Source organism: Gorilla gorilla, chromosome X (assembly GCF_029281585.2).
Source record: "Gorilla gorilla gorilla isolate KB3781 chromosome X, NHGRI_mGorGor1-v2.1_pri, whole genome shotgun sequence".
Taxonomy (NCBI): Eukaryota; Metazoa; Chordata; class Mammalia; order Primates; family Hominidae; genus Gorilla; species Gorilla gorilla.
Window position 1 is genome coordinate 143501585 of NC_073247.2, and position 23606 is coordinate 143525190.

At 40.9% G+C, this 23606-nt stretch overlaps 1 long non-coding RNA gene across 6 annotated transcripts in view; it reads right to left on the minus strand.

The window, feature by feature from the left end:
• The window catches only part of LOC101153527 (uncharacterized), a 137233-nt gene that overhangs the window by 69405 nt on the left and 44222 nt on the right, over positions 1 to 23606 (minus strand). For 4 of the 6 annotated variants that reach the window (XR_010132572.1, XR_010132573.1, XR_010132571.1 and 1 more), the window contains 2 exons: positions 21087 to 21234; positions 5650 to 5797 (listed from right to left, as the gene is read on the minus strand). This is a non-coding gene — a long non-coding RNA (uncharacterized lncRNA). Of the gene's footprint in view, positions 1 to 5649; positions 5798 to 7518; positions 7638 to 14542; positions 14665 to 21086; positions 21235 to 23606 lie in introns of all 6 variants that reach the window. The other 2 variants (XR_010132574.1, XR_010132570.1) reach the window with 2 other exon arrangements.

Consider the following 23606-nt stretch of genomic DNA (forward strand, 5'->3'; position numbering starts at 1 on the left):
CGCTTCCAAGAAAATATGAAGCACTACTGCCACCGTGAGGAAATAGTTTGAAGACAGACTCCGCCATTACAGTATTCTTCCCTGGAAGCCTCGCTGTGGCGGAAGGTCTAATCTATGCTGAGGTGGAAGAGGATTGGGCTCCAGGCTAGGTCTTCTTGCCTTCTCCTCTAAGGTCTTAAGAGAGGCCTGGACATTGGCGGTATCTTGGTGTAGAACCTGGAGAGTGAGGGGCTTGGAGTGAAGCAGCAGCTGCCAGGCAGTCCTGGCACAGGAATTTCCGGGGCAGGGCCTCCATTTCCCCAGTTGTTTGCTGGACAGCAGGAACCCACTCAAACACACATGCAGGCTCTTGTGGGCATCTGTCTCCTGTTCCTGCCCCTTGGAGCAAGAGTTGGCAGGCTTTCACGTGCTTGCATCTTGCTACAGGTCTTTGGGTCTCTGGTAGCATCAGTACCGCGTACAAGGAACAGGATTTTACCAAGGGACATTCACAGTATTTACTTTCCTTCACTCTCTAGGTTCTATACCAAGACACTACCAATGTCCAGGTCTTTTTTTTTTTTTTTTTTTTGACGGAGTCTCACTGTGTTGCCTAGGCTGGAGTGCAATGGTGAGATCTCGGCTCACTGCAACCTCCCCCTCCCGGGTTCAAGCGATTCTCAGCTTCCTGAGTAGCTGGGATTACAGATGCCTGCCACCACATCCGATTAATTTTTGTATTTTTAGTAGAGATGGGGTTTTACCATGCTGGCCAGGCTGGTCCTGAACTCCCGACCTCAGACGATCCGCCCGCCTCAGCCTCCCAAAGTGCGGTCTTAGAGGATAAGGCAAGGACAAGCAGCATGGAGCTCAAGCCTCTTCCCCCTCCCCACAGGCCAGACCTTCCCCAACAGGTGGAAGGACTGTCTTCAGGGGAAGGACATTGACATGGCTTAGGCATAGGGCGTAGGGCGTTGCTTAACTATGTCCTAACGGTGGCAGTAGTGCTCTAGATGTGCTAACAGGTGTCGTGGAGTCTTCTTCTCCCGCCCTTCTTGTCTGAAAAAACGCCACCCAAAGACAAAGGCACAAGGAAACATGGCTGCCTTGCTTTTTGCCCAGTTTGGAGTCATCTGTTCTTACTGTGGCAATTTTGCTTTTGTTTTCCATCTGAAATCAAACCAAGGCCGAAACCACCCACCCTCATCAGAAATCTTATTTGTTCAGACATTTAAAATCCTCCTAACCAGTCTATATGATTACGATTTACCTCAGATTTATAGGTCCAGTACTTTCCATGGCATCAAACTGTCTCCCTCGGGGGATAAATTTGGGGATAAAGGCACAGGGATAAAATTGCTTGAGGCTCCGAGACCACCAGGATTTACAAATCCTGGTGGTCTCTATTCTGGCTCCCCTTCCAGACAACCAGGGAGTTCTTCATGTTTTAGCTCATGTGTTGCACTGCAGACAACAATTTGGCATGAACCATAGAGGAGGGACCAGATAGCTGTCATTACTGCATGCCATATGTGCTCCACATGGCATGATACTCATACTACATATGTTCAGTTCCTGTCGAGGTTGCTCAGTTTCATCTCATGGTCTCATCATTTAACATCAAAACTCGGCATGTTCCCATGACACTAACATATTCTTCAAGTATTTCCTGAGACTTTATGGGGTGTGTCTGTTTGTGTGTGTGTGTGTGTGCATGTGTATTTTATAATTTGTCTTTTAGATATAAGTCTTACAGTATTCTGCCACTAGTTAATTAAAGAATAATGCTTGACAAAGACTGAGAAAAATCAATGTACTAATAAAGATGGAAAGCACTACAATACAATTTGTCTAGGCAATAAATAAATAAATTTGGATTATTTCCATGCACTCCCAGGCTTATTAGGAAGAGGAAATTCCCTCCTAATAAAAGAATATATTTCCATGTGTATATTCCCGCCTAATAAATTTTGGTCAGACTGGTTGATCTCAAAAACCCTGTCTCCTGATAAGATGTTATCAATGACAACGGTGCCTGAAACTTCATTAGCAATTTTAATTTCGCCTTGGTCCTGTGATCTCTCCCTGCCTCCACTTGCCTTGTGATATTCTATTACCTTGTAAAGTACTTGATGTCTGTGACCCACACCTATTCGCACACTCCCTCCCCTTTTGAAAATCCCTAATAAAAACTTGCTGGTTTTTGCAGCCTGTGGGGCATCTCAGAACCTACTGACATGTGATGTCTCCCCCAGAAGCCCAGCTTTAAAATTTCTCTCTTTTGTACTCTGTCCCTTTATTTCTCAAGCTGGCCGACGCTTAAGGAAAATAGAAAAGAACCTATGTGAATATCGGGGCAGGTTCCCCGATATATACACATCATTTTTTTCTTTTTTGAGACTAAAACTCTCTCTGTCTCCCAGCAGGAGTGAAATGGCGAGATCTCAGCTCATTGCAACCTCCAGTTCAAGCGATTCTCCTGCCTCAGCCTCCTGAATAGCTGGGATTACAAGTGCATGCCACTAGGCCTGGTTACTTGTTTTTTTTTGTTTGTTGGGTTTTTTTTTGTTTTTTTTTTTTTTTGAGATGGAGTCTCGCTCTGTCACCCAAGCTGGAGTGCAGTGATGTGATCTCTGCTCAGTGCAACCTCCATCTCCCAGGTTCAAGTGATTCTCCTCCCTCAGCCTTCTTTGTAGCTGGGACTAAAAGCATATGCCACCTGCCCGGCTAATTTTTGTGTTTTTAGTAGAGACAGAGTTTCACCATGTTAGCCAGAATGGTCTCCATCTCCCAACCTCGTGATCTGCCCGCCTAGGCCTCCTAAAGTGATGGGATTACAGGCGTGAGCCACCCGGACCATCCCCAATTGTTTTGTATTTTTAGTAGACACAGGATTTCACCATGTTGGCCAGGCTGTTCTCCAACTCCTCACCGCAAGTGATCCAATCACCCTGGCCTCCCAAAGTGCTGGGATTACAGGTGTGAGCCACCACGCCCGGCTATATATACATTCCTAATTTCATGCAAATAACAAATCTGTATTGAAATTGGGTCACACTGTACATTGTGGTTTAGAGCAGATCAAGTGTGTATTTTAACAAAGCTTTCAGGCGGATGAATTCATTTGAATATCATAAATGGTAAATGTTTTCAACATTGCAAGCCTTCAGTGTAAATGAAGGTAACTCTGAAAAATATATGCTCAGAAACATTCCTTTAGAAATGTAGACACCATTCATTCTTTGTTTAAATTTTTACAGATGCATCACAACGTGCGTATTGGCTCTCTAGAATACGTACATGACTATATGTTTGGTTTAAGGTTATGACATGTTAGAAGTAGAGTAAAATGCACTGGGCGTGGTGGCTCACGCCTGTAATCCCAGCACTTTGAGAGGCCGAGGCAGGCGGATCACGAGGTCAGATCGAGACCTTCCTGGCTAACACGGTGAAACCTCGTCTCTACTAAAAATACAAAAAATTAGCCAGACGTGGTGGCCGGCGTCTGTAGTCCCAGCTACTCAGGAGGCTGAGGCAGGAGAATGGTGTGAACCCAGGAAGCAGGGCTTGCAGTGAGCCGAGATTGCGCCACTGCACTCCAGCCTGGGTGAAAGAGCGAGACTCCACCTCAAAAAAAAAAAAAAAAAAAAAGTAGAGTAAAATACACTTTACTTTGTTATTTATTATTTATCTTATGGTGTGGTAGGTTTAATCCACAAGGTTCAACAATTTGCTTTTCTCCCTAAATCAGAGGCAAGGAATGGCTGTTTATGAGGACACAGAGAATGCAATTAAGATTTTACGATGGCTAAAGGGACTACCTGGTGCAGATGAATGACATGTATCCAACCTAAATGGGAATGATAGGCTCATTGCCCCCCAAACTATCTTCCATTGCAGAATAAACCAATCAACCTCCTTGTCACTACCACTGGTACTTGGCTAGGTGTGATTTCCTTGCCAGGCTTCTATCCACTGCCCAGGCACACAGCCTCTATTAAAGATAGTTAGCAAGGGGTGAATAAAAGATCACTTAGCCTAAAGAATTCTAGGTTTGGGGACACCAGCATTTCTACCTTCAGATATGAGACACTGTCCCATAGGTAGGTCTGTATTCTTCCATGAAAATGGTCGGGTCAAACTATTCCTCCATAGGAGGTAGTTTAGCAGACGTCTAAGTCTACTTTAGGTGAAATACTCTGGGGAGGTAAGATATCAAGGGTCATGGAGAAATGCTTCCCAGAGAGTCTCCAAGACACTTGTGCATGCCAATAGCATTTATGTATGCAGATCATCATTCAACTAGACAAAGTCAAAGATGTCAAAAAAGCTAGGCTACCCTAGAATGCCTTACCCTGGAATGCCTGCCTGAATCCTCAGAGGCCAGGAGAGGTCATACCTGAACAAGCTCTTGAAGCACTATAATGTCACAGTGCAGAACCAGACTAACATTAATTCCTTTCATTAAGAATTCAGATACTAAAATAATAAATTCTGAGGAAGAATGTCATGAGGATCAAGTCTCCCATACACTTTTAGTCACCATTTTGATTCTCAATTATGAGTCATAAAATATCTAGAGGTCTCCACACCAAAGGTTGGATATCTTCATTAGGAAATAGATTTGAAGCTGCTACAGAAAATACTAGCTAGGATGCAGTAGATAATGATTTGCTCAGGCCTAAACAATGCCATACTTATCAAGGACATCGAACAGAAAAGAGCCACCTATCTGCCCTCCTTGAGAGAACTGAGATGACATCGGCGTTCTATTATGACAAAAGACTTTCTCCTGAACTTATAACGTCACAGAAGCTGCTGGCTTGTGCGCTCAGATAATTGCTTAGGCCTTCCATCACATTTTTGGCCTTCATCCTCTTTAGCATATCAGCTCTCCTAAAAGATGATCTGGCCCACACAGGCATCTCAGTGTATCCTTACTGCTCTACAGAGGTCCTTCTAGCTATGGGCAATGGTGGTTAGAATTTTAGTGTATTGAGGACCATGTGAGTGACACTAACTTCAGATAGATGGTTCCTGGAATTGGCCTGTCATTGCCAGCCAACACTGCTGCTATAAATGTCACAGCCCCACAACACAAGGACAACCAGGTTGCCTAAAGCTCCCAAGGGCATATTCATAACATAAATGCCCCAAGGGTCTGTACTTGGCTGTATCATTTTCTAGCCTTGTCCCCACTATGAGAAAATTGAGGCCCTGTCCTCTACTTCCTGTGCCAAAACTTCCTGGAAGCAGCTGGCTCAGTCCTGCTCCCTCACTCAGCAGATACTTCACGGAGGCTTTGCATTTGTTCATTGCTTCTGCCAGGCCTCAGAGAAAAGGGTAGGAAGATCAACTTGTCTCGGGTCTGTTCAGCCTTCACTGGCTTTTCCTTCAATTGGTAGGGCTCACATGGAGGAAACGCTCACGGCTTTGGATGCTACGAAACTATTTCCGCACGATGGCAGTATTGTACGGGAGACGCCAACTGACTTTGCTCTAGGCGCTATTCTCCCGCCCATCACATTTCAAAAAAAAGGCCAAGAAGAGACAAAGACACCAGAAACTAGAACTACTTAGCAGTTTGCTCAATTTGTGTAAACTTATTCCACTCTTAGCATTTTGCTTTTGTTTTCCATTGGATATTAAACCGAGGTGTGATCCACTCACCCTCATGAATCATCTCCTCTTTTCATGAACTCAGTATCTGCACAGCCAATCTTCTCATTTATACTCTTCTTCACTCAGTATTATATCTGCTGTGTTTTCTTACATCAAATTGTCTTATAGTACTGGGGCAGACCTCAGGGATCCATGCCTAAGGAAACAACAAACAAACAAAGAAATGTTAACAACTAAGGTCTTGGAGAAGAGCAAATCTAGGCACCAGGCCATGTGGTTCTTTTTTTTTTTTTTTTTTGGAGACAGAGTCTTGCTCTGTTGCCCAGGCTGGAGTGCAGTGGCGCTATCTCGGCTCACTGCAAGCTCCGCCTCCCGGGTTCACGCCATTCTCCTGCCTCAGCCTCCTGAGTAGCAGGGACTACAGGCGCCCGCCACCACGACCGGCTAATTTTTTTTTTTTTTTTTTTTTTTTTTAGTAGAGACGGGGTTTCACCACATTAGCCAGGATGGTCTGGATCTCCTGACCTGCTGATCCGACTGCCTCGGCCTACCAAAGTGCTAGGATTACAGGCGTGAGCCACCGAGCCCGGCCAGGCCATGTGGTTCTTGTCCTGACTCCCTACCCAGGTTCCCTAGGAGTTCCATTTCATGTTCTGATCTAGGCATTGGGCCTTATATGTTGAGTGGGAGGCTGCCATTTAACGGAGCTCTAAGATAAGGGACCAGGTAGCTCTCAAGCTTGACAGAGACACAGAACCCGATTCGAATGGACACAAACACATGAATGACTATAAATTTTAATCAGATGGATCACAGGATTTTGTCTCATGGTTTCATTATTTAACGTTGGAACACAAACATTTTCCTGTGTCATTAAATGGCCATGGCTTAAGACTGCCCTATAACTTTGCTGTGTATATGTGTTGCTGTTTTCCAGCTAGGATTCAGTCCTATATTTTCTCATTAGTAACAAAAAGGTGGAATTTGCAAAGAAGTAAAAAAAAAAAAAACCCATGTGCTGATCAAGAGAAAAGCAGTCTCATAAAACTGTATATTAAACACTGATACCCTTTTCCATATTTATTCCATTTTTCAATACATAGATAAAAAGGTCTATATATAGTCAACACAATGAATTTACATTTAAATTGGATTTAGCTATGCACTGCATTTTAGTATGAATATTCCATAGTATGAATGAAGATTTTCATTCTAAAATTTGATTTCTGACCAGTTTTTGACATTGTCATATAAAATTTGCAATTTCTGAATTTTGGACAATAAAATATTTGCAAAGAATTATGTGATTGGACTAGTCATTAAGAATTAAGATCTCACCTTGCTTTTTTAATCTATAAAATCTATTTATACATACATAAACACATATATAAATATATATATTTTACATAGTTATGCCTCTGAAAATTAGGATTTTAAAATTATTCTTGAATTTTTATCTCTAATTCTTACCTTCAAATTTTATCTTTAAAATCTCAAAAGAAAGAAAACAAAATTCAATAAATGATAATTGAAATAGGCACGTCTCATATTCAGTCACTTAGATGTGAACCCCAGTAAAACTTTAAGATGGATGTATTCACACCACTCACATGAAGCTATAATGTTTCATTAATGTCTCTGTTTATGTAACTATGAATTAAATATATGAATTTATTGGTCAAAAATATCATATTCAAACGCATGCTCAGTATAACACTGACCATGATATAAAATATATGGCATTGGCCAGGCGTGGTGGCTCACAACTCTAATCCTGGCACTCTTGGAGGCTGAGGCAGGAGGATCACTTGAGCCTGAGAGTTCAAGACCAATTTAGCAATTAGCAATTTTGGCAATGTAGCGAGTCCCTGTCTCTAAAAAAAAAAAAAAAAAATAGCCAGGCATGGTGTCATGTACCTGTAGTCCCAGCTACTCAGGAAGTGGAGGTGAAAGGATCACCTGAGTCCAGGGAGGTTGAGGCTGCACTGAGCCATGATCCTGCCACTGCACTCCAGTCTGGGCAACAGAGTCTGATCCTGTGTAAAAAAACCATATATATGATATTTAAACATTTGTATATGCATATGAACAGATATGAATACACACAGAGTACCGCACACATTTTACTTTCAATATAATTGGATTCATACTATTTGAAATTTTGTCCAAAATCCTCAGCATCACCTTATAATCTTTGAATATATCCATATCAATATATACTTTTGAGTGCTTGAGTTTTTTATATTTTATGCTAGAAGAATTTTAAGAATTATAAGCAGAAAACATATGGTAGGTCAAACACAGTGAGAAGAAATAATCACTTTTAAAATGTTTGGGCTACGTATTATGATTTGTTCCTTTGCACATATAATATGTACATTTATAAACTAATGTTCAAATTCCCCTGTAGTATAATTGTTAAAACAAGTTGTCTTCACTGATAACTTGAGTACTTTTCAAATATAATTAGTTATTCTTGGAAATAATGATAGGTTTAAAAATATTGGCACTTTTTAAAACTGTGTTGGTATAATTCATGTAACATATAATTAACCATTAAAATGTGTGAAATTCAGCGGCATTTAGTACATTCACAATGCAGTGCAAGCACTACCTCTGTGTAGTGGCAAATAATTTTCATTACCACAAAAGAAAACCCTGGACCCATGAAGCAGTCATTCCCCATTCCACTCTATGCCGAGCCCCTGGCAAACACTCATCTGCTTTCCCTCACTACTGATCATCACAATAAGGGGCCTTTTTCATTTTGCTTTTTTCATTTAGCATGTTTTCAGATTTCATCCATGTTGTAACATATGTCAGTACTTCATTTCTTTTTGTAGCTGAATAATATCCATATGTATATATCACATTTTGTTTATCCATTCATCAAGTGATTGATGTTTGCTTGTGTTCACCTTTTGGGTATTGTTAATAAATACATACAGCGAGTATATACATGTACTTGTTTGAGTATCTGTTTTCAATTGTTTGCGGAGTATACTTAGGAGTAGAGATGCTAGGTCATATGGTTATTTCTATGTTTAAATTTTTGAAGGACTGATAAACTGTTTTCCATAGCAGATGCGCAATTTAGCATACCCACCTTCACTGCAGAAGGGTTCCAATTTCTCCGCCTCCCCACCCATATTTGTTCTTTTTAAGTAATATCCATTCTAGTGGGTGTTAAGTGGTATCACGAAGTGGTTCTGATTTACATTTCTGAAAATACTAATAATGGAAGTATGTTTTCATGTAATTGTTGGTCATTTGTGTATCTTCTTTGGAGAATTGTCTATTTAAGACCTTTGCCTATTAAAATTGATGCATTATAGTTGTACATATTTATGGGGTACACATGGTATTTTGATGCATGCATAAAATGTGTGATAACCAAAAAAGGAAAACTGGGATACTCATTCCCTACTGCATTTATTATTTGTGTTCGGGAACATTTCAAATGTGTTTTATCTATTTGGAAATAACCATTAATTTATTGTCAACTATAGATGTCCTAACTGTGCTGTTGAACACTAGAACTTACTCCTTCTGTCTAACTGTATTTTTGTAGCCATTAACCAACCTGTCTTCATTCCCCTCTCTTCCTAACTTCTGGTACCCACCATTCTACTCTATACATACAATGAGATGGATTCCTTTAGCTCCTACATATGAGTGAGGACATGCGATAATTTGTCTTTCTGTATCTGGCTTATTTCACTTAACATAGTGTCCTAAAGTTCCATTCATGTTGCTGCAGATGACAGAATTCCATTCTTTTTTCTGGCTCAATAATCTTCCATTTTATATGTATGCCACAGTTTCTTAATCCATTCATCCATTAATGAACAGTTAGGTTGATTCCATATCTTGACTACTGTGAATAATGCTGCAATAAACATGAGAATGCATATATATATATAGTACTGATTTCCCAGCAGTGGGATTGCTACATCATATGGTAATTCTATTTTTAGTATTTTTGGGAAACTCCATCCTGTGTCTCATAGAGGCTGTGCTAATGTACATTGCAGGCAACATTATACAAGCATTCCTCTTTCTCTGCTTACTAGCCAACATCTGTTACTCTCTGCCTTTTTTGTAAGAGTCATTTGAACTGGGGAAATACGGTATCCCACTGTAGTTTTGATTTGCATTTCCCTGATGATTAGTGATGTTGAGCATTTTTTCATGTATCCGTTAGCCATTTGTGTGCCTTTCTTTCAGAAATGTCTATTCAGATCATTTGCCCATTTGTAAATCAGATATATTTGTTTTTTTTCTATTGAGCTGAGCTTTTTTAAGTTTGCAAAGATATTCTCTCTTACTGTAGGTTGTCTCCTCACTTTATTGTTTTCTTTGCTGGACAGAAGCGTTCTAGCTTGATTTACTCTCATTTGTCCATTTTTGCTTTGATTGCCAGTGCTTTTTGAGGTCTCCTACAAAAAAATCATTGCCCAAAATGATGTCTTAAAGCATTTCTGCAGTCTCTTCTTCTGGTAATTTCATATTTTCGGGTCTTTTCTTATATTTGTTGAGCCTTGTTCTGTGGCCTAACACATGCTCTATACTGGAGCATGCTCCATGTGCTGACTGATGACAAGAATGTATATTCTACAGCAATTGGATGAAATATTTTGTAAACGTCAGTTAAGTTCATTTGGTCTAGAGTACAGTTTAATTCCAATGTTTCTTTGTCTGGATAAGCTGTCCATTACTGAAAGTGGGGTACTGAAGTCTCCCACTATTGTTGTACACCTGTCTCTCTCTCCGTTTAGATCTCCAAATGTTTGCCTTATCTATTTGTGTGTTCCAGTGTTGGGTACATACATATTTTAAATTGTTATATCCTCTTACTGAATTGGCATCTTCATTTTTTGTTTTGTTTTGTTTTGTTTTGTTTGTTTTTTGAGTCTGGCTCTGTCGCCCCGGCTGGAGTGCAGTGGCGCGATCTCCGCTCACTGCAAGCTCCACCTCCCAGGTTATGCCATTCTCCTGCCTCAGCCTCCGGAGCAGCTGGGACTACGGGCGCCTGCCACCACGCCCGGCTAATTTTTGTATTTTTAGTAGAGACGGGATTTCACCGTGTTGGCCAGGAAGGTCTCGATCTGCTAGCCTCATGATCCGTCCGCCTCGGCCTCCCAAAGTGTTGGGATTACAGGCGTGAGCCATCGCGCCCGGCCGGCATCTTTATTGTTATACAGTGACCTTCTTTGTCTCTCTCTACAGTTTTTGACTTTAATGTATTTTATATAAGTCTAGCCTTTCCTGTTCTTTTTCCATTCCTGTTCATTTTCATGTTGTTGCTGATGTCCCTCTCTGGTTTGAGATCTTCTTTGCCTGAGTAAAAGAGAAGTCCCCAGATTTAATGCACTGGGGTTGCTAGCTTCAACTCCACTTTCAGTTTCAGACTACCCCCTCAGGGATTTTTCTTCCTACAGGCAGTCAGGATGCCTCCTAGGGATTGAGGCAAGAATAGGATTCCTGCAAAGGACACCAAAATGGGAGAGAAGCTAGCTCTCTGCCTTGATCTCACATTTTACAGAGGAAACTGTGAACCAAGGGGGACTTTCCTTTTTTTCTTTTCTTCCTTTTTTTGGGGGGTGGGGGAGCAGGGGGATGGAGTCTCACTCTGTCACCCAGGCTGGAGTGCAGTGGCGCAATCTGGGCTCACTGCAACATTTGCCTCCCAGGTTCAAGTAATTCTCCTGTCTCAGCTTCCCGAGTTGCTGGGATTATAGGGGCACACCACCACGCCCGGCTAATTTTTGTATTTTTAGTAGAGACGGGGTTTCACCATATTGGTCAGGCTGGTCTCAAACTCCTGACCTCAGGTGATCCACCTGCCTCGGCCTACCAAAGTGCTGGGATTATAGGCGTGAGCCACCGCGCCCAGTCAAGGGGGACTTTTCTACATGGTGCCTAGCAGCCTTGGGTTGGGGAATCATGGAGAGAGAAGTCCATTAGTCTTTCTAGCTGCTCATACTTTTTCACTTCCTTATAGCCCCATGGATAGTCACAGTCTCAATGTTCAGTTCTGGAATATTGCTTCTAGTAATCTTGTCTCTACACAGCTGTTTTTACTTTTCTTTGAGGTAAAGTCAGATCACTTCTGCTCTACCATGTTGGTGATATCACTCTCCCTTTGCCTATTTTTTAAAAATTGGGTTATTTGTCTGTTTTTAATGTTGAGTTTTAAGAGTTATTTGTTTTTATTGGATATTAGAAGTTTTTAGATAATTGATTTGGAAATATTTCCTCCCATTCTGTAAGTTGGCTTTTCAAGTTCTGAATTGTGTACTTTGATGCAAAAAGTTTTTAATTTCAGGGAAGTCCAATTTATTTTTTCTTTTGTTATTGCTGCTTTTGGTGGTATAGCTAATAAATCATTGCCAAATCTAAAGTTGTGAAGATGTATCCCTATAGTTTCCCTGAAGGTTTTATAGCTTTAGCTCTTATATTTAGAAATTTGATACATTTTGAGTTAATTTTTGCATATAATGTGAGGTAGAGGTCTAAATTCATCCTTTTGCATGTAGATAACCAGTTGTCTAAGTACTATTTGTTAAAGACTCTATTAACTACTCATAAAATGACCTTAATAACTTTGTCACAAATGAATTGACCACAGTGTCTGAGTTTATTTCCAGACTCTCCATCTTTTCCATTAATCACTGTGTGTATTCTTAGTTGATTATCACACTGCTTTGATTACTCTAGCTTTCCTAATAAGTTTTGAAATCCAGAAGTGTGAGTCTTCCACCTTGGTTTTTCTTATTCAGAGTTTACATTGGTTATTCAGATCTCTTGCAATTCAATAGGATCTTTAGGATTTGTGTTCCTTTTTTACAAAAAAAAATGCTCATTGGATAACAATAAGGATTACATTAAATCTATAGATCACTATGGGTAGTATTGCCATGTTAAAAATATTTAGTCTTCAGACCCATTACCACAGGATGTTCTTTATTAAAATTTTGGTTATCTTTTACTTCTCCATTATTTTGTGATTTTCAGTGTACAGGACTTTCATCTATTTAGTTAATTATTGTCCTGAAATTATGATTCATTTTGATGCTATTGTAAATGGAATTGCTTTCTTAATTGAATTTTCAGATTATTCATTGCTAGTGTACACAACTACAACTGATTTTTCCAAGTTAATGTTCTGTCCTGCAGTTGCTTGCTGGATCTTGTTCACTACCTCTAATACTGTTTTTCTGGGTTTTTAAGCTTTTTTTTTTTTTTTTGACTGGAGTCTTGCTCTGTCGCCCAGACTGGAGTACAGTGGCACGATCCCGGCTCACTGCAACCTCTGCCTCCTGGGTTCAAACGATTCTCCCACCTCAGCCTCCCGAGTAGCTGGAATTACAGGCACCCGCCATCATGCCCGGCTAATTTTTGTATTTTTGTAGAGACGGGGTTTCACCATGTTGGCCAGGCTGGTCTTGAACTCCTGATCTTAGGTGATTCACATGCCTCAGCCCCCCGAAGTGCTGGGATTACAGGTGTGAGTCACTGTGCCTGGCAGCATTTTTTATAAGATCATTGTATTTGTGAAGAGAAATAATTTCCATTTTTTCTTTTCAACTGGGATATTTTTTATATATCTTCATTGCCTGATGACCCCAGCTAGATTTTAAGTATAATGTTTAAGAGAAGCGGCAAAAGTGGGCATTTTTCTCCTGTTCATGATTTTAGGAGCAAAGTTTTCAGTCTTTACCTCTTGACTATATTATTAGCTGTAGGTTTTAATAAATGCCCCATATATCGTGCTGAGAAAATGATCTTCTAATTATATATTATAGATTGTTTTGAGTTGCTTTTCTGGAGAGATGGACTACAGAAAGTGTCTACTGCACCATTGTCATTGATGTCACTTTTGCTACCTCTTTTTGAATTTGTAGGAACACTCATCCTTCTTCAAAATGTGCCTGACACAATAGTCACATATGAAAAAGTAGTTACAGATAGTTAGATAGGCAATGAGCACGGCAGGAAAGGGCTCTCCCCCACCCAGTAGGAATGTCACATGATGGTTCGGCAATGATCACATTGCCCCTCTAAAAATGATAATTTGGTAGCCTGGGAGAGACAATCTCCTGATGATCCACATCTGTTAACATTAAAAGTACGAATTGAACGCGGGCCCCAGGGAGAAGCAGCTTCTTGGGCATGCGTATTAAGACACAAAACGGCGAAATATGATGTTCCGGGTACATGCCACCAGAAAAAAGAAAAAAGCCTCAGATGGGCATGTGTATAACTCCCTAAACACACTGCACAGTGCTCAATTTCAAAGGGTAAGGAGAGCACTGCACATGCGGAAAGCTCACCCTAAAGGAAGAATCATGAGCAAGAGGTAAGCCTATAAGGTCCCAGGATGAAGGTTAAAAGGTCTTTTTGTTCTCTTGGCCATTCAGGCACCCACTTGGATCTCTTCCAAGGGTTCTTTCTTTCTTTTCTTTCCTGTTCTAAAGCCTGTTAAATAAACTTCAACTCCTGCTCTGAATCTTGCCTCAGTCTCTTTTCCTGCTTTATGCCCCTCAGTGAAGTTCTTTCTTCTGAGGCGCCAGGACTGAAGTTCCTCTGGACCTATATGAATATGCCGCCTGTTACTCGGGGTAACTCGGTTCACTGCCACCGCTAACAAAGTGAGATCATGGGTAATGCTACCTCCCACAGACAAGCACTTTTAAAATGTGGATTAATTTTCAATCCTTTTCACTCCTTTTGTTTCCCATCCCTTTATGTGTAACAACTCCACTAAATAAATAAATAGAATGGCCGGGCACAGTGGCTTACGCCTGTAATCCAGCACACTGGGGGGCCAAAACGGGATGATCACCTGAGGTCAGGAGTTCAAGACCAGCTTGGCCCACATGGTGAAACCCCGTCTCTACTAAAAATACAAAAATTAGCCGAACTTGGTGGAACCCACCTTTAGTCCCAGTTGTTCGGGAGGCTGAGACAAGAGAATCCCTTCAACCTGGGAGACGGAGGATGCAGTGAGCTGAGATCGTGCTGCTGCACTCCAGGCTGGGCGACAGAGCAAGACTCTATCTAAAAAAACAAAACCAAAAAACAACTCTACTAGAAGATGTAAAACTTTAGGTCCTTTCAGTCTTTAGACAACTAGATGCCCTTGAGACTATCAGAAAACATACTGGCTCCTGCTTTATCACACCTGGAACAGGCCTGTCTTTGGTGTTCTCATACTACTGCAACAAAGGACTGTGATACTGTAACACTGCCTGAAAGCTTACTAACTCTTGCTCCAAGGGACAGGACAGAACACACACACCCATCCCCCCCACATACAGCATCTAATGTCTCAGGAAATCCCTGAAGAATATGTAATGCATGGGAACATGCTGTGTTCTGGTGTTAAATGTTGAGACCATGAGATGAAACTGAGTAATCTCGATAGGAACTGAACATAGGGACTATGAGGATCACGCCATGTGGAGCATATAGGCCAGGGAGTTATGACTGCTATCTGGTCCTTACTCTGTGGCTCATGCCAAATTGTTGACTACAAACAACACTTGAGGCTAGAACATGAAGAACTCCTAGTTTTCTGGGAGGGAAACCAGGTCAAAGACCACCAGGATTTGTAAATTGTTTGCCAAAGATCTCTTCCTAGTTTCAAATAATTTTTTCCTTATTGCACTTTTATCCACTGAGTTTATCACCTGAAGGAGACAATTTGATGCCATGGAACTTGCTGGACTGTAACTGTGTGAAGTAAATCCTATCCAGATGGAACTTGCTGGACTGTAACTGTGTGAAGTAAATCCTATCCAGATAGACACAGTGAGGAGTATATTTAATTTCTGAAAGAACAAGATTCCTGAGGAGCATGGGTGGTTCAGACCTCATTTTGTTTTCAGATGGACAGAAAAAAAGCAAAAATTCAACAGTAAGACAAGGTTGCACCAAACGGGACAAACCTCCATGCAGCCAGATTTGGTGGCGCCTTTTTCCTCTGAGTGCCGTTTTTTCAGACATAAAAGGCGGGGGAAGAGTGCGCCAAGAGAGGGCTTCCATGAAAAATGTGAATCACTACTGCCACCGTGAGGAAATTGTTTAAAGACAGAATCCGCCATCACACACTCCTTCCCAGGAAGCTATGGGGGAAGGTCTCAATTGGGCCGAGGTGGAAGAGGATTGGGCTCCAGACTAGGTCTTGTTGCCTTCTCCTCTAAGGTCTTAAGAGAGGTCTGGACATTGACGGTATCTTGGTGTAGAAACTGGAGAGTAAGGGGCTTGGAGTGAGGCAGCGGCTGCCAGGCGGCCCCGGCACAGGAAGTCGGGAGCGGGGCCTCGGTTCCTCCTGGTTTGGGCAGGACAGCAGGAACCCACTCAAAGACGAATTCTGGCTCTTGTGGGAATCTGTCTCCTGTTCCTTAGAGCAAGAGCTGGCGAGCTTTCCCATGGTGTCATCTTGCTACAGGTCTTTGGGTCTCTTGCGGCATCAGTATCCGCCCACAATTGACAGGGTTCTTCCAAGGGAAATTTACAGGATTTGCTTTCCTTCACTATCCAGGTTCTATACCAAGACACCGCCAAAGTCCAAATCTCTTTTAAGGCGTTAGACGAGAAGGCAAGAAGGATCAGCATGGATCGCAGGCCTTTTCTACCTCCCCACAGACCAGACCTCCAACAGGTAGTCCTCAGGGGAAGGACGTTGACGTGGCGTAGGGTGTCTTTAAACTACCACCTCACGATGGCACTAGTGCGCTAGATGTGCCAAGATGTGTCTTGGATTCCCTCTTCTCCCGCCTTCCCTGTCTGAAAAAACGCCACCCAGACACAAAGGCACAAGAAAATATGGCTGCCTTGTTTTTTGCCCAGTTTGGAGTCATCTGGTCTTACTGTGGCACTTTTGTTTCCCATCTGAAATCAAACCAAGGCCTAAACCACCCACCCTCATCGGGAATCTTACTCCTTCAGAAACTTAAAATCTTCCTAACCTAGTCTATATGATTATGAATTACCTCAGACTTACAGGTCCAGTAGTCTCCATGGCATCAAACTGCCTCCTCAGGGGATAAATTTGGGGATGAGGGCACAAGGATAAAACTGCTTGAACCTCAGAGGAGATCTCTAGCAAACAAGTTACAGACCTTGGTGGTCTCTGACCTGGCTCCCCTTCCCAACAACCAGGAAGTTCTTCATGTTCTAGCGCATGTGTTGCATTGTAGGCAACAATTTGGCAAGAACCATAGAGGAGGAACCAGAAAGCTGTCATTGCTACATGCCATATGTGCTCCACATGGCATGATACTCATACTACATATGTTCAGTTCCTGTCGAGGTTACTCAGAGTTTCATCTCATGGTCTCATCATTTAACATCAAAACACGGCATGATCCCTTGACACTACATATTCTTCAGGTATTTCCTGAGACTTTAAGCGGTGTGTCTGTATGTGTGTGTGTGTGTGTGTGTGTGTGTGTATGTGTTTGTGTGTGTCTTTTTTTAAATAATTTGTATTTTAGATATAACTATTACAGTATTCTCCTACTGGTTAATTAAAGAATAATGCTTGACAAAGATTGAGAAAAATCAATGTACTAATAAAGATGAAAAGCACTACGATACAATTTGTCAAAGCAAAAAATAACCATTTGGATTATTTCCATATATATAATATATATATGGAGTATTTCCATATATATATAATATATATATGGAGTATTTCCATATATATATAATATATATATGGAGTATTTCCATATATATATAATATATATATGGAGTATTTCCATATATATATAATATATATATGGAGTATTTCCATATATATATAATATATATGGAGTATTTCCATATATATATAGAAATATATATATAGAAATATATATAGAAATATATATATAGAAATATATATAGAAATATATATATAGAAATATATATAGAAATATATATATAGAAATATATATAGAAATATATATATAGAAATATATATAGAAATATATATATAGAAATATATATAGAAATATATATATAGAAATATATATAGAAATATATATATAGAAATATATATAGAAATATATATATAGAAATATATATATAGAAATATATATAGAAATATATATATAGAAATATATATAGAAATATATATATAGAAATATATATAGAAATATATATATAGAAATATATATAGAAATATATATATAGAAATATATATATACACTTTTTCTCTTTGGGGGGAGCAAAACTTATTTTGTCACCCAGGCTACAGTGCAACGGCGCAGTCTCGGCTCATTGCAACCTCCAGGTTCAAGCAAATCTCCTGCCTCAGTCTCCTTAGTAGCTGGGATTACAAGCGCAGGCCACCAGACCTGGTTAATTGTTCTGCATTTTTAGTAGACATGGGGTTTCGCCATGTTGGCCAGGCTGGTCTCGAACTCCTGACCTCAAGGCATCCAAAATCCTTAGCCTCCCAAAGTCCTGGGATTACAAGTGTGACCCACTGTACCCAGCTATATATACATTCCTAATTTCATGCAAATAATAAATCTGTATTGAAATTGGGTTACACTCTACATTGTGGTTTGGAGCAGATCAAGTGTATATTTTAACAAAGCTTTCAGGCGCATGAATTCATTTAAATATCATCAATACTATGTTGTTTTCAACATTTCAAGCCTTCAATGTAAATGAAGGAAAATCTGAAAAATATATGTTCAAAAACATTCCTTTAGAAAAGTAGACAGTATTTATTTATTTATAATTTTTTTTTTTTTTTTGAGACGGAGTTTCGCTCTCGTTGCCCAGGCTGGAGTGCAATGGTTTGATCTCGGCTCACCGCAACTTCTGCCTCCCAGGTTCAAGCGATTCTCCTGCCTCAGCCTCCCAAGTAGCTGGGATTACAGGCATGCGCCACTAGGCCCGGCTAAATTTGTATTTTTATTAGAGATGGGGTTTCTCCGTGTTGGTCAGGCTGGTCTCAAACTCCCGACCTCAGGTGATCTGCCCACCTCGGCCTCCCTAAGTGCTGGGATTACAGGCGTTAGCCACTGCGCCTGGCCAATTTTTTGTTTAAATTATTAAAGATGCATCACAATGTGCATTTTGGCTCTCTAGAATACATATTTGACTATATGTTTGGTTTAAGGTTCTGACATGTTAGAAGTAGAGTAACATACACTTTACTTTGTCATTTATCTTACCGTGTGGTAGGTTTAATCCTCAAGGTTCTATAATTTTTCTTTTCTCCCTAAATCAGAGGCAGGGAATGGCTGTTTATGAGGCCACAGAGAATGCAATTAAGATTTTGTGATAGGCCAGGCACGGTGGCTCATGCCTGTAATCTCAGCGCTTTGCGAGGCCAAGGCAGGTGGATCACAAGGTCAGGAGTTTGAGACCAGCCTGGCCAATATGGTGAAAACCCCGTCTCTACTGAAAATACAAAAATTAGCTGTGTGTGGTGGCGCATGCCTGTAATCCCAGCTACTTGGGAGGCAGAGGCAGGAGAGTTGGTTGAACCCGGGAGGCGGAGGTTGCAGTGAGCCGAGATCATGCCAGTGCACTCCAGCCTGGGTGACAGAAGGCAACTCCGCCTCAAAAAAAAAAAAATGTGAAGGATAAAGGAACTATCTGGTGTAGATGAATGACATGTATCCAACCTAAATGGGAATGATAGGCTCATTGCCCCTCCACACTACCTTTCATTGCAGAATAAACCAATCAACCTCCTTGTCACTACCACTGGAACTTGGCTAGGTGTGATTTCCTTTCCAGGCTTCCATCCACTACCCAGGCACATAGCCTCTTTATTAAAGATAGTTAGCAAGGGGTGAATAAAAGACCACTTAGCCTAAAGAATTCTAGGATTGGCACCACCAGCATTTCTACCTTCAGATATGAGATACTGTTCCATAGGTAGGTCTGTATTCTTCCATGAAAATGGTCGAGTCAAACTATTCCTCCGTAGGAGGCAGTTTAGCAGATGTCTAAGTCTACTTTAGGTGAAATACTCTGGGGAGGTAAGATATCCTTTTTGTCCTTTCCAAGAACAAGGATCATGGAGAAATGCTTCCCCTAGCGTCTCCAAGGCATTCATGCATGCCAATAGTATCTATGTCTGCAGATCATCACTCAACTCAACAAAACCAGCTAGAGAGAGAGCTAGACACAGTCAAAGATGTCAAAAAAGCCAGGCTACCCTAGAATGCCTTACCCTGGAATGCCTGCCTGAATCCTCAGAGGACAGGAGAGGTCATACCTGAACAAGCTCTTGAAGCACTGTAATGTCACAGTGCAGAACCAGACTAACATTAAATCCTTTCATTAAGAATTCAGATACTGAGATAATAAATTCTGAGGAAGAATGTCATGAGGAATAAGTCACCCATACAATTTTAGCCACTCTTATTGATTCCTCAATTATGAGTCATAGAGTTTCTGGAGGTCTCCACACCAAAGGTTGTATGTCTTCATCAGGAAATAGCTTTGAAGCTGATACAGAAAATACTAGCTAAGATGAGGTAAATAATGATTTGCTCAGGCCTAAACAATGCCATCCTTCTCAGGGACATCCAACAGAAGAGAGCTACCTATGTGGCCTCCTTGACAGAAATGAGATGCCATCGGGGTCCCATTATGACAAAAGACTTTCTCCTGAACTTATAAAGTCACAGAAGCTGCTGGCTTGTGCGCTCAGATAATTGCTTAGGCCTTCCATCACATTCTTGGCCTTTATCCACTTTAGCAAATCGGCTCTCCTAAAAGATGATCTGGCCCACATAGGTATGTCAGTGTATCGTTACTCCTCTATAGAGGTCCCTCTAGTTGTAGGCAATGGTATTTAGAATTTTTGTGTATTGAGGACCACATGAATGACACTGGCTTCAGATAGATGGTCCCTGGAACTGTCCTGTCCATTGCAATCTAACGATGCTGCTATAAATGTCACAGCTGCATAACACAGGGACAGCCAGATTGCCTAAAACTCCCAAGGGCATATTCATAACATAAATGCCCCAGGGGTCTGCACTTGGCTGTGTCATCTTCTAGTCTTGTCCCCACTATGAGGAAACTGAGGCCCTGTCCTCTATTTCCTGTACCAGGAGTTCCTGGAAACAGTTGGCTTAGTCCTGGTCCCTCACTCAGCAGATACTTCACTAAGACTTTGCATTTGTCTATTGCTTCTGCTAGGCCTCAGAGAAAAGGGTAGGAATGCCAACTTGTGTCTTGGGTGGCTTTTCCTTCCGCAACTGCTAGGGCTTACATGCAGGAAACGCTCACGGCTTTGGACGCTATGAAACTATTTCCGCACGATGGCAGTATTGTGCGAGAAAAGCCAACTAACTTTGCTCCAGGGGCTCTTCTCCCGCCCATCACGTTTCAAAAAAAAGGCCAAGAAGAGACAAAGGCACCAGAAACTATGGCTACCTAATATTTTGCTACATTTGCATAATGGTATTCCACTTTTGGCTTCTGCTGGATATTAAACTGAGGTGTAATCCACTCACCCTCATCAAGCATCTCCTCTTTTCAAGAACTCAGTTTCCGCTCAACCAAGTCTTCCCATTTCTACTCTTCTTCACTCAGCATTGTTTCTGCAGTGTTCTGATATCAAATTGTCTTGTCGTATTGGGGACCGACCTCAGGGATCCATGTCTAAAGAGAAAGGAAAAAAAAACATGTTGACATCTGAGGTCTTGGAGGACAGCAAATCTGGGCACCAGGCCACGTGTTTCTTCTCCTGACTCCCTACCCAGGTTCCCTGGGAGGTTTACTCCATGTTCAGACCTAGTCAGTAGGCCTTGTATGTTGAGAGGGAGGTCGCTATTTAGTGGGGCTCTAACATAAGAGTCCAGATAGCTCTCAAGCTTGACAGACACACACAACCCTACTTGAATGTACACAAATACAGGAATGACTATAAATGCTAATCAGATGGATCCCAGGATTTTGTCTTACAGTTTCATTATATAACAGTGTAACACAGACATTTTCCTGGGTCATTAAACTGCAATGGCTTACAACTATGACCTATGAGTTTGCTGTGTATGTGTGTTACTGTTTATCAGTTAGGAATCAGTCCTGTATTTTCACATTAGTAACAAAGAGGTGGGATTTGCAAAGAAGCTAAAAAAAATGTGGTGATCAAGAGAAAAGCAATGCCATACAACTGTGTATTAAACACTGAAGGCTGGGCGCGGTGGCTCACGCCTGTAATCCCAGCACTTTGGGAGGCCAAGGCAGGCGGATCACTTGAGGTCAGGAGATCGAGACCAGCCTGACCAACATGGCGAAACCTCGCCTTTACTGAAAATATAAAAATTAGCTGGGCGCGGTGTCACATGCCTATAATCTCAGCTACTCGGGAGGCTGAGACAGGAGAATCGCTTGAACCCGGGAGGTGGAGGTTGCAGTGAGCAAAGATCGCACCATTGCACTCCAGGCTGGGCAACAAGAGTGAGAATCTGTCTCAAAAAATAAAAATAAAAAACACTGATACCCTTTTTCGTATTTGCTCCCACTTTCAATACATAGATAAAAGTTCTGTATATACAGTCAAACACCACAGTAAATTTACATTTAAATTGGATTCAGGCCAGGAGCAGTGGCTCATGCCTGTAATCCCAACATTTTGGGAGGCCGAGTCGGGCAGATCACTTGAGGTCAGGAGTTTGAGACCAGCCTGGGCAACATGTTGAAATGCCGTGTCTACTGAAAATACAAAAATAAGCCAGGTGTGGTGGCGAGTACCTATAATCCCACCTACTCGGAAGGTTAAGGCAGGAGAATTGCTTGAACCTGGGAGGCCGAGGTTGCAGTGAACTGACATCACACCACTGCACTCCCACCTGGGCAACGGAGGGAGGGCCTGTCTCAGAAAAAAACAAAAAAAAAAATTGGATTTAGCTATGTATTGTAAAGTAAAAATTTTCATTCTAAAATTTGGTTCCTGACCAATTTTTGACATTGTCATATAAAATTTGCAATTTCTATATTTTAGACAATAAATTATTTGCAAAGAACTTCGTGATTATACTAGTCATTAAAAAATAAGTTCTGTTTGCTCTTTTTAATCTAAAAATGTGTTTATACGTATATAAACACATAAATATTTACATATCATATAAATATGTATATTATACATACTTATACCTCTGAAAATTAGGATTTTAAAATTATTTTTGAGATTTTAGCTCTAATTCTTACCTTCAAATTTTATCTTTAAAAACTCAAAAGAAGCAAAACAAAATTCAATACATGATAATTGAATTAGGCATCTCTCACATTCAGTCACTTAGATGTGAACCCTAAGAAAACTGTAAGATGGATGTATTCACACCACTCACATGCAGCTACAATGTTTCCTTAATGTCTGTTTATATAACTATGAATTAAAGATATGAATTTGTTGGCCAAAAATATCATATTCAAACATATACTCACTATAACACTGACCACGATTTGAAGTATATGCCATTGGCTGGGTGTGGTGGCTCGTGACTGTAATCCCAACATTTTGAGAGGCTAAGGCAGGAGGATTGCTTGAGCCCAGGAGTTTGAGACCATCTCGGGCAATTTAGTGAGACCCTGTCTCTACAAAAAATACAAAATATACCTGTGCATGGTGGCATGCACCTGTGGGCCCAGCTACACAGGAGGTGGAGGTGAGAGGATCACCGGAGCCCAGGGAGGTCGTGGCTGCTGTGAGCCACGATCATGCCACTGCACTCCAGCCTGGATGACAGGGTGAGACCCTGTCTAAAAAAATATATATATGGCATTTTAAAATCTGTATATGCATATAAAGAGATATGAATACACACAGTCCCACACACATTTTACATTCAATATAATTGAATTCATACTGTTTGCAATTTTGTACAAAATCTTCAGCATCACCTTATAATCTTTGAATATATCCATATCAATATATACTTTTGAGTGCTTGAGTTTTTTTATATTTTACTCTAGAAAAACTTTAAGAAATTACAAGCAGAAAACATATGGTAGGTCAAACCTAGTGAGAA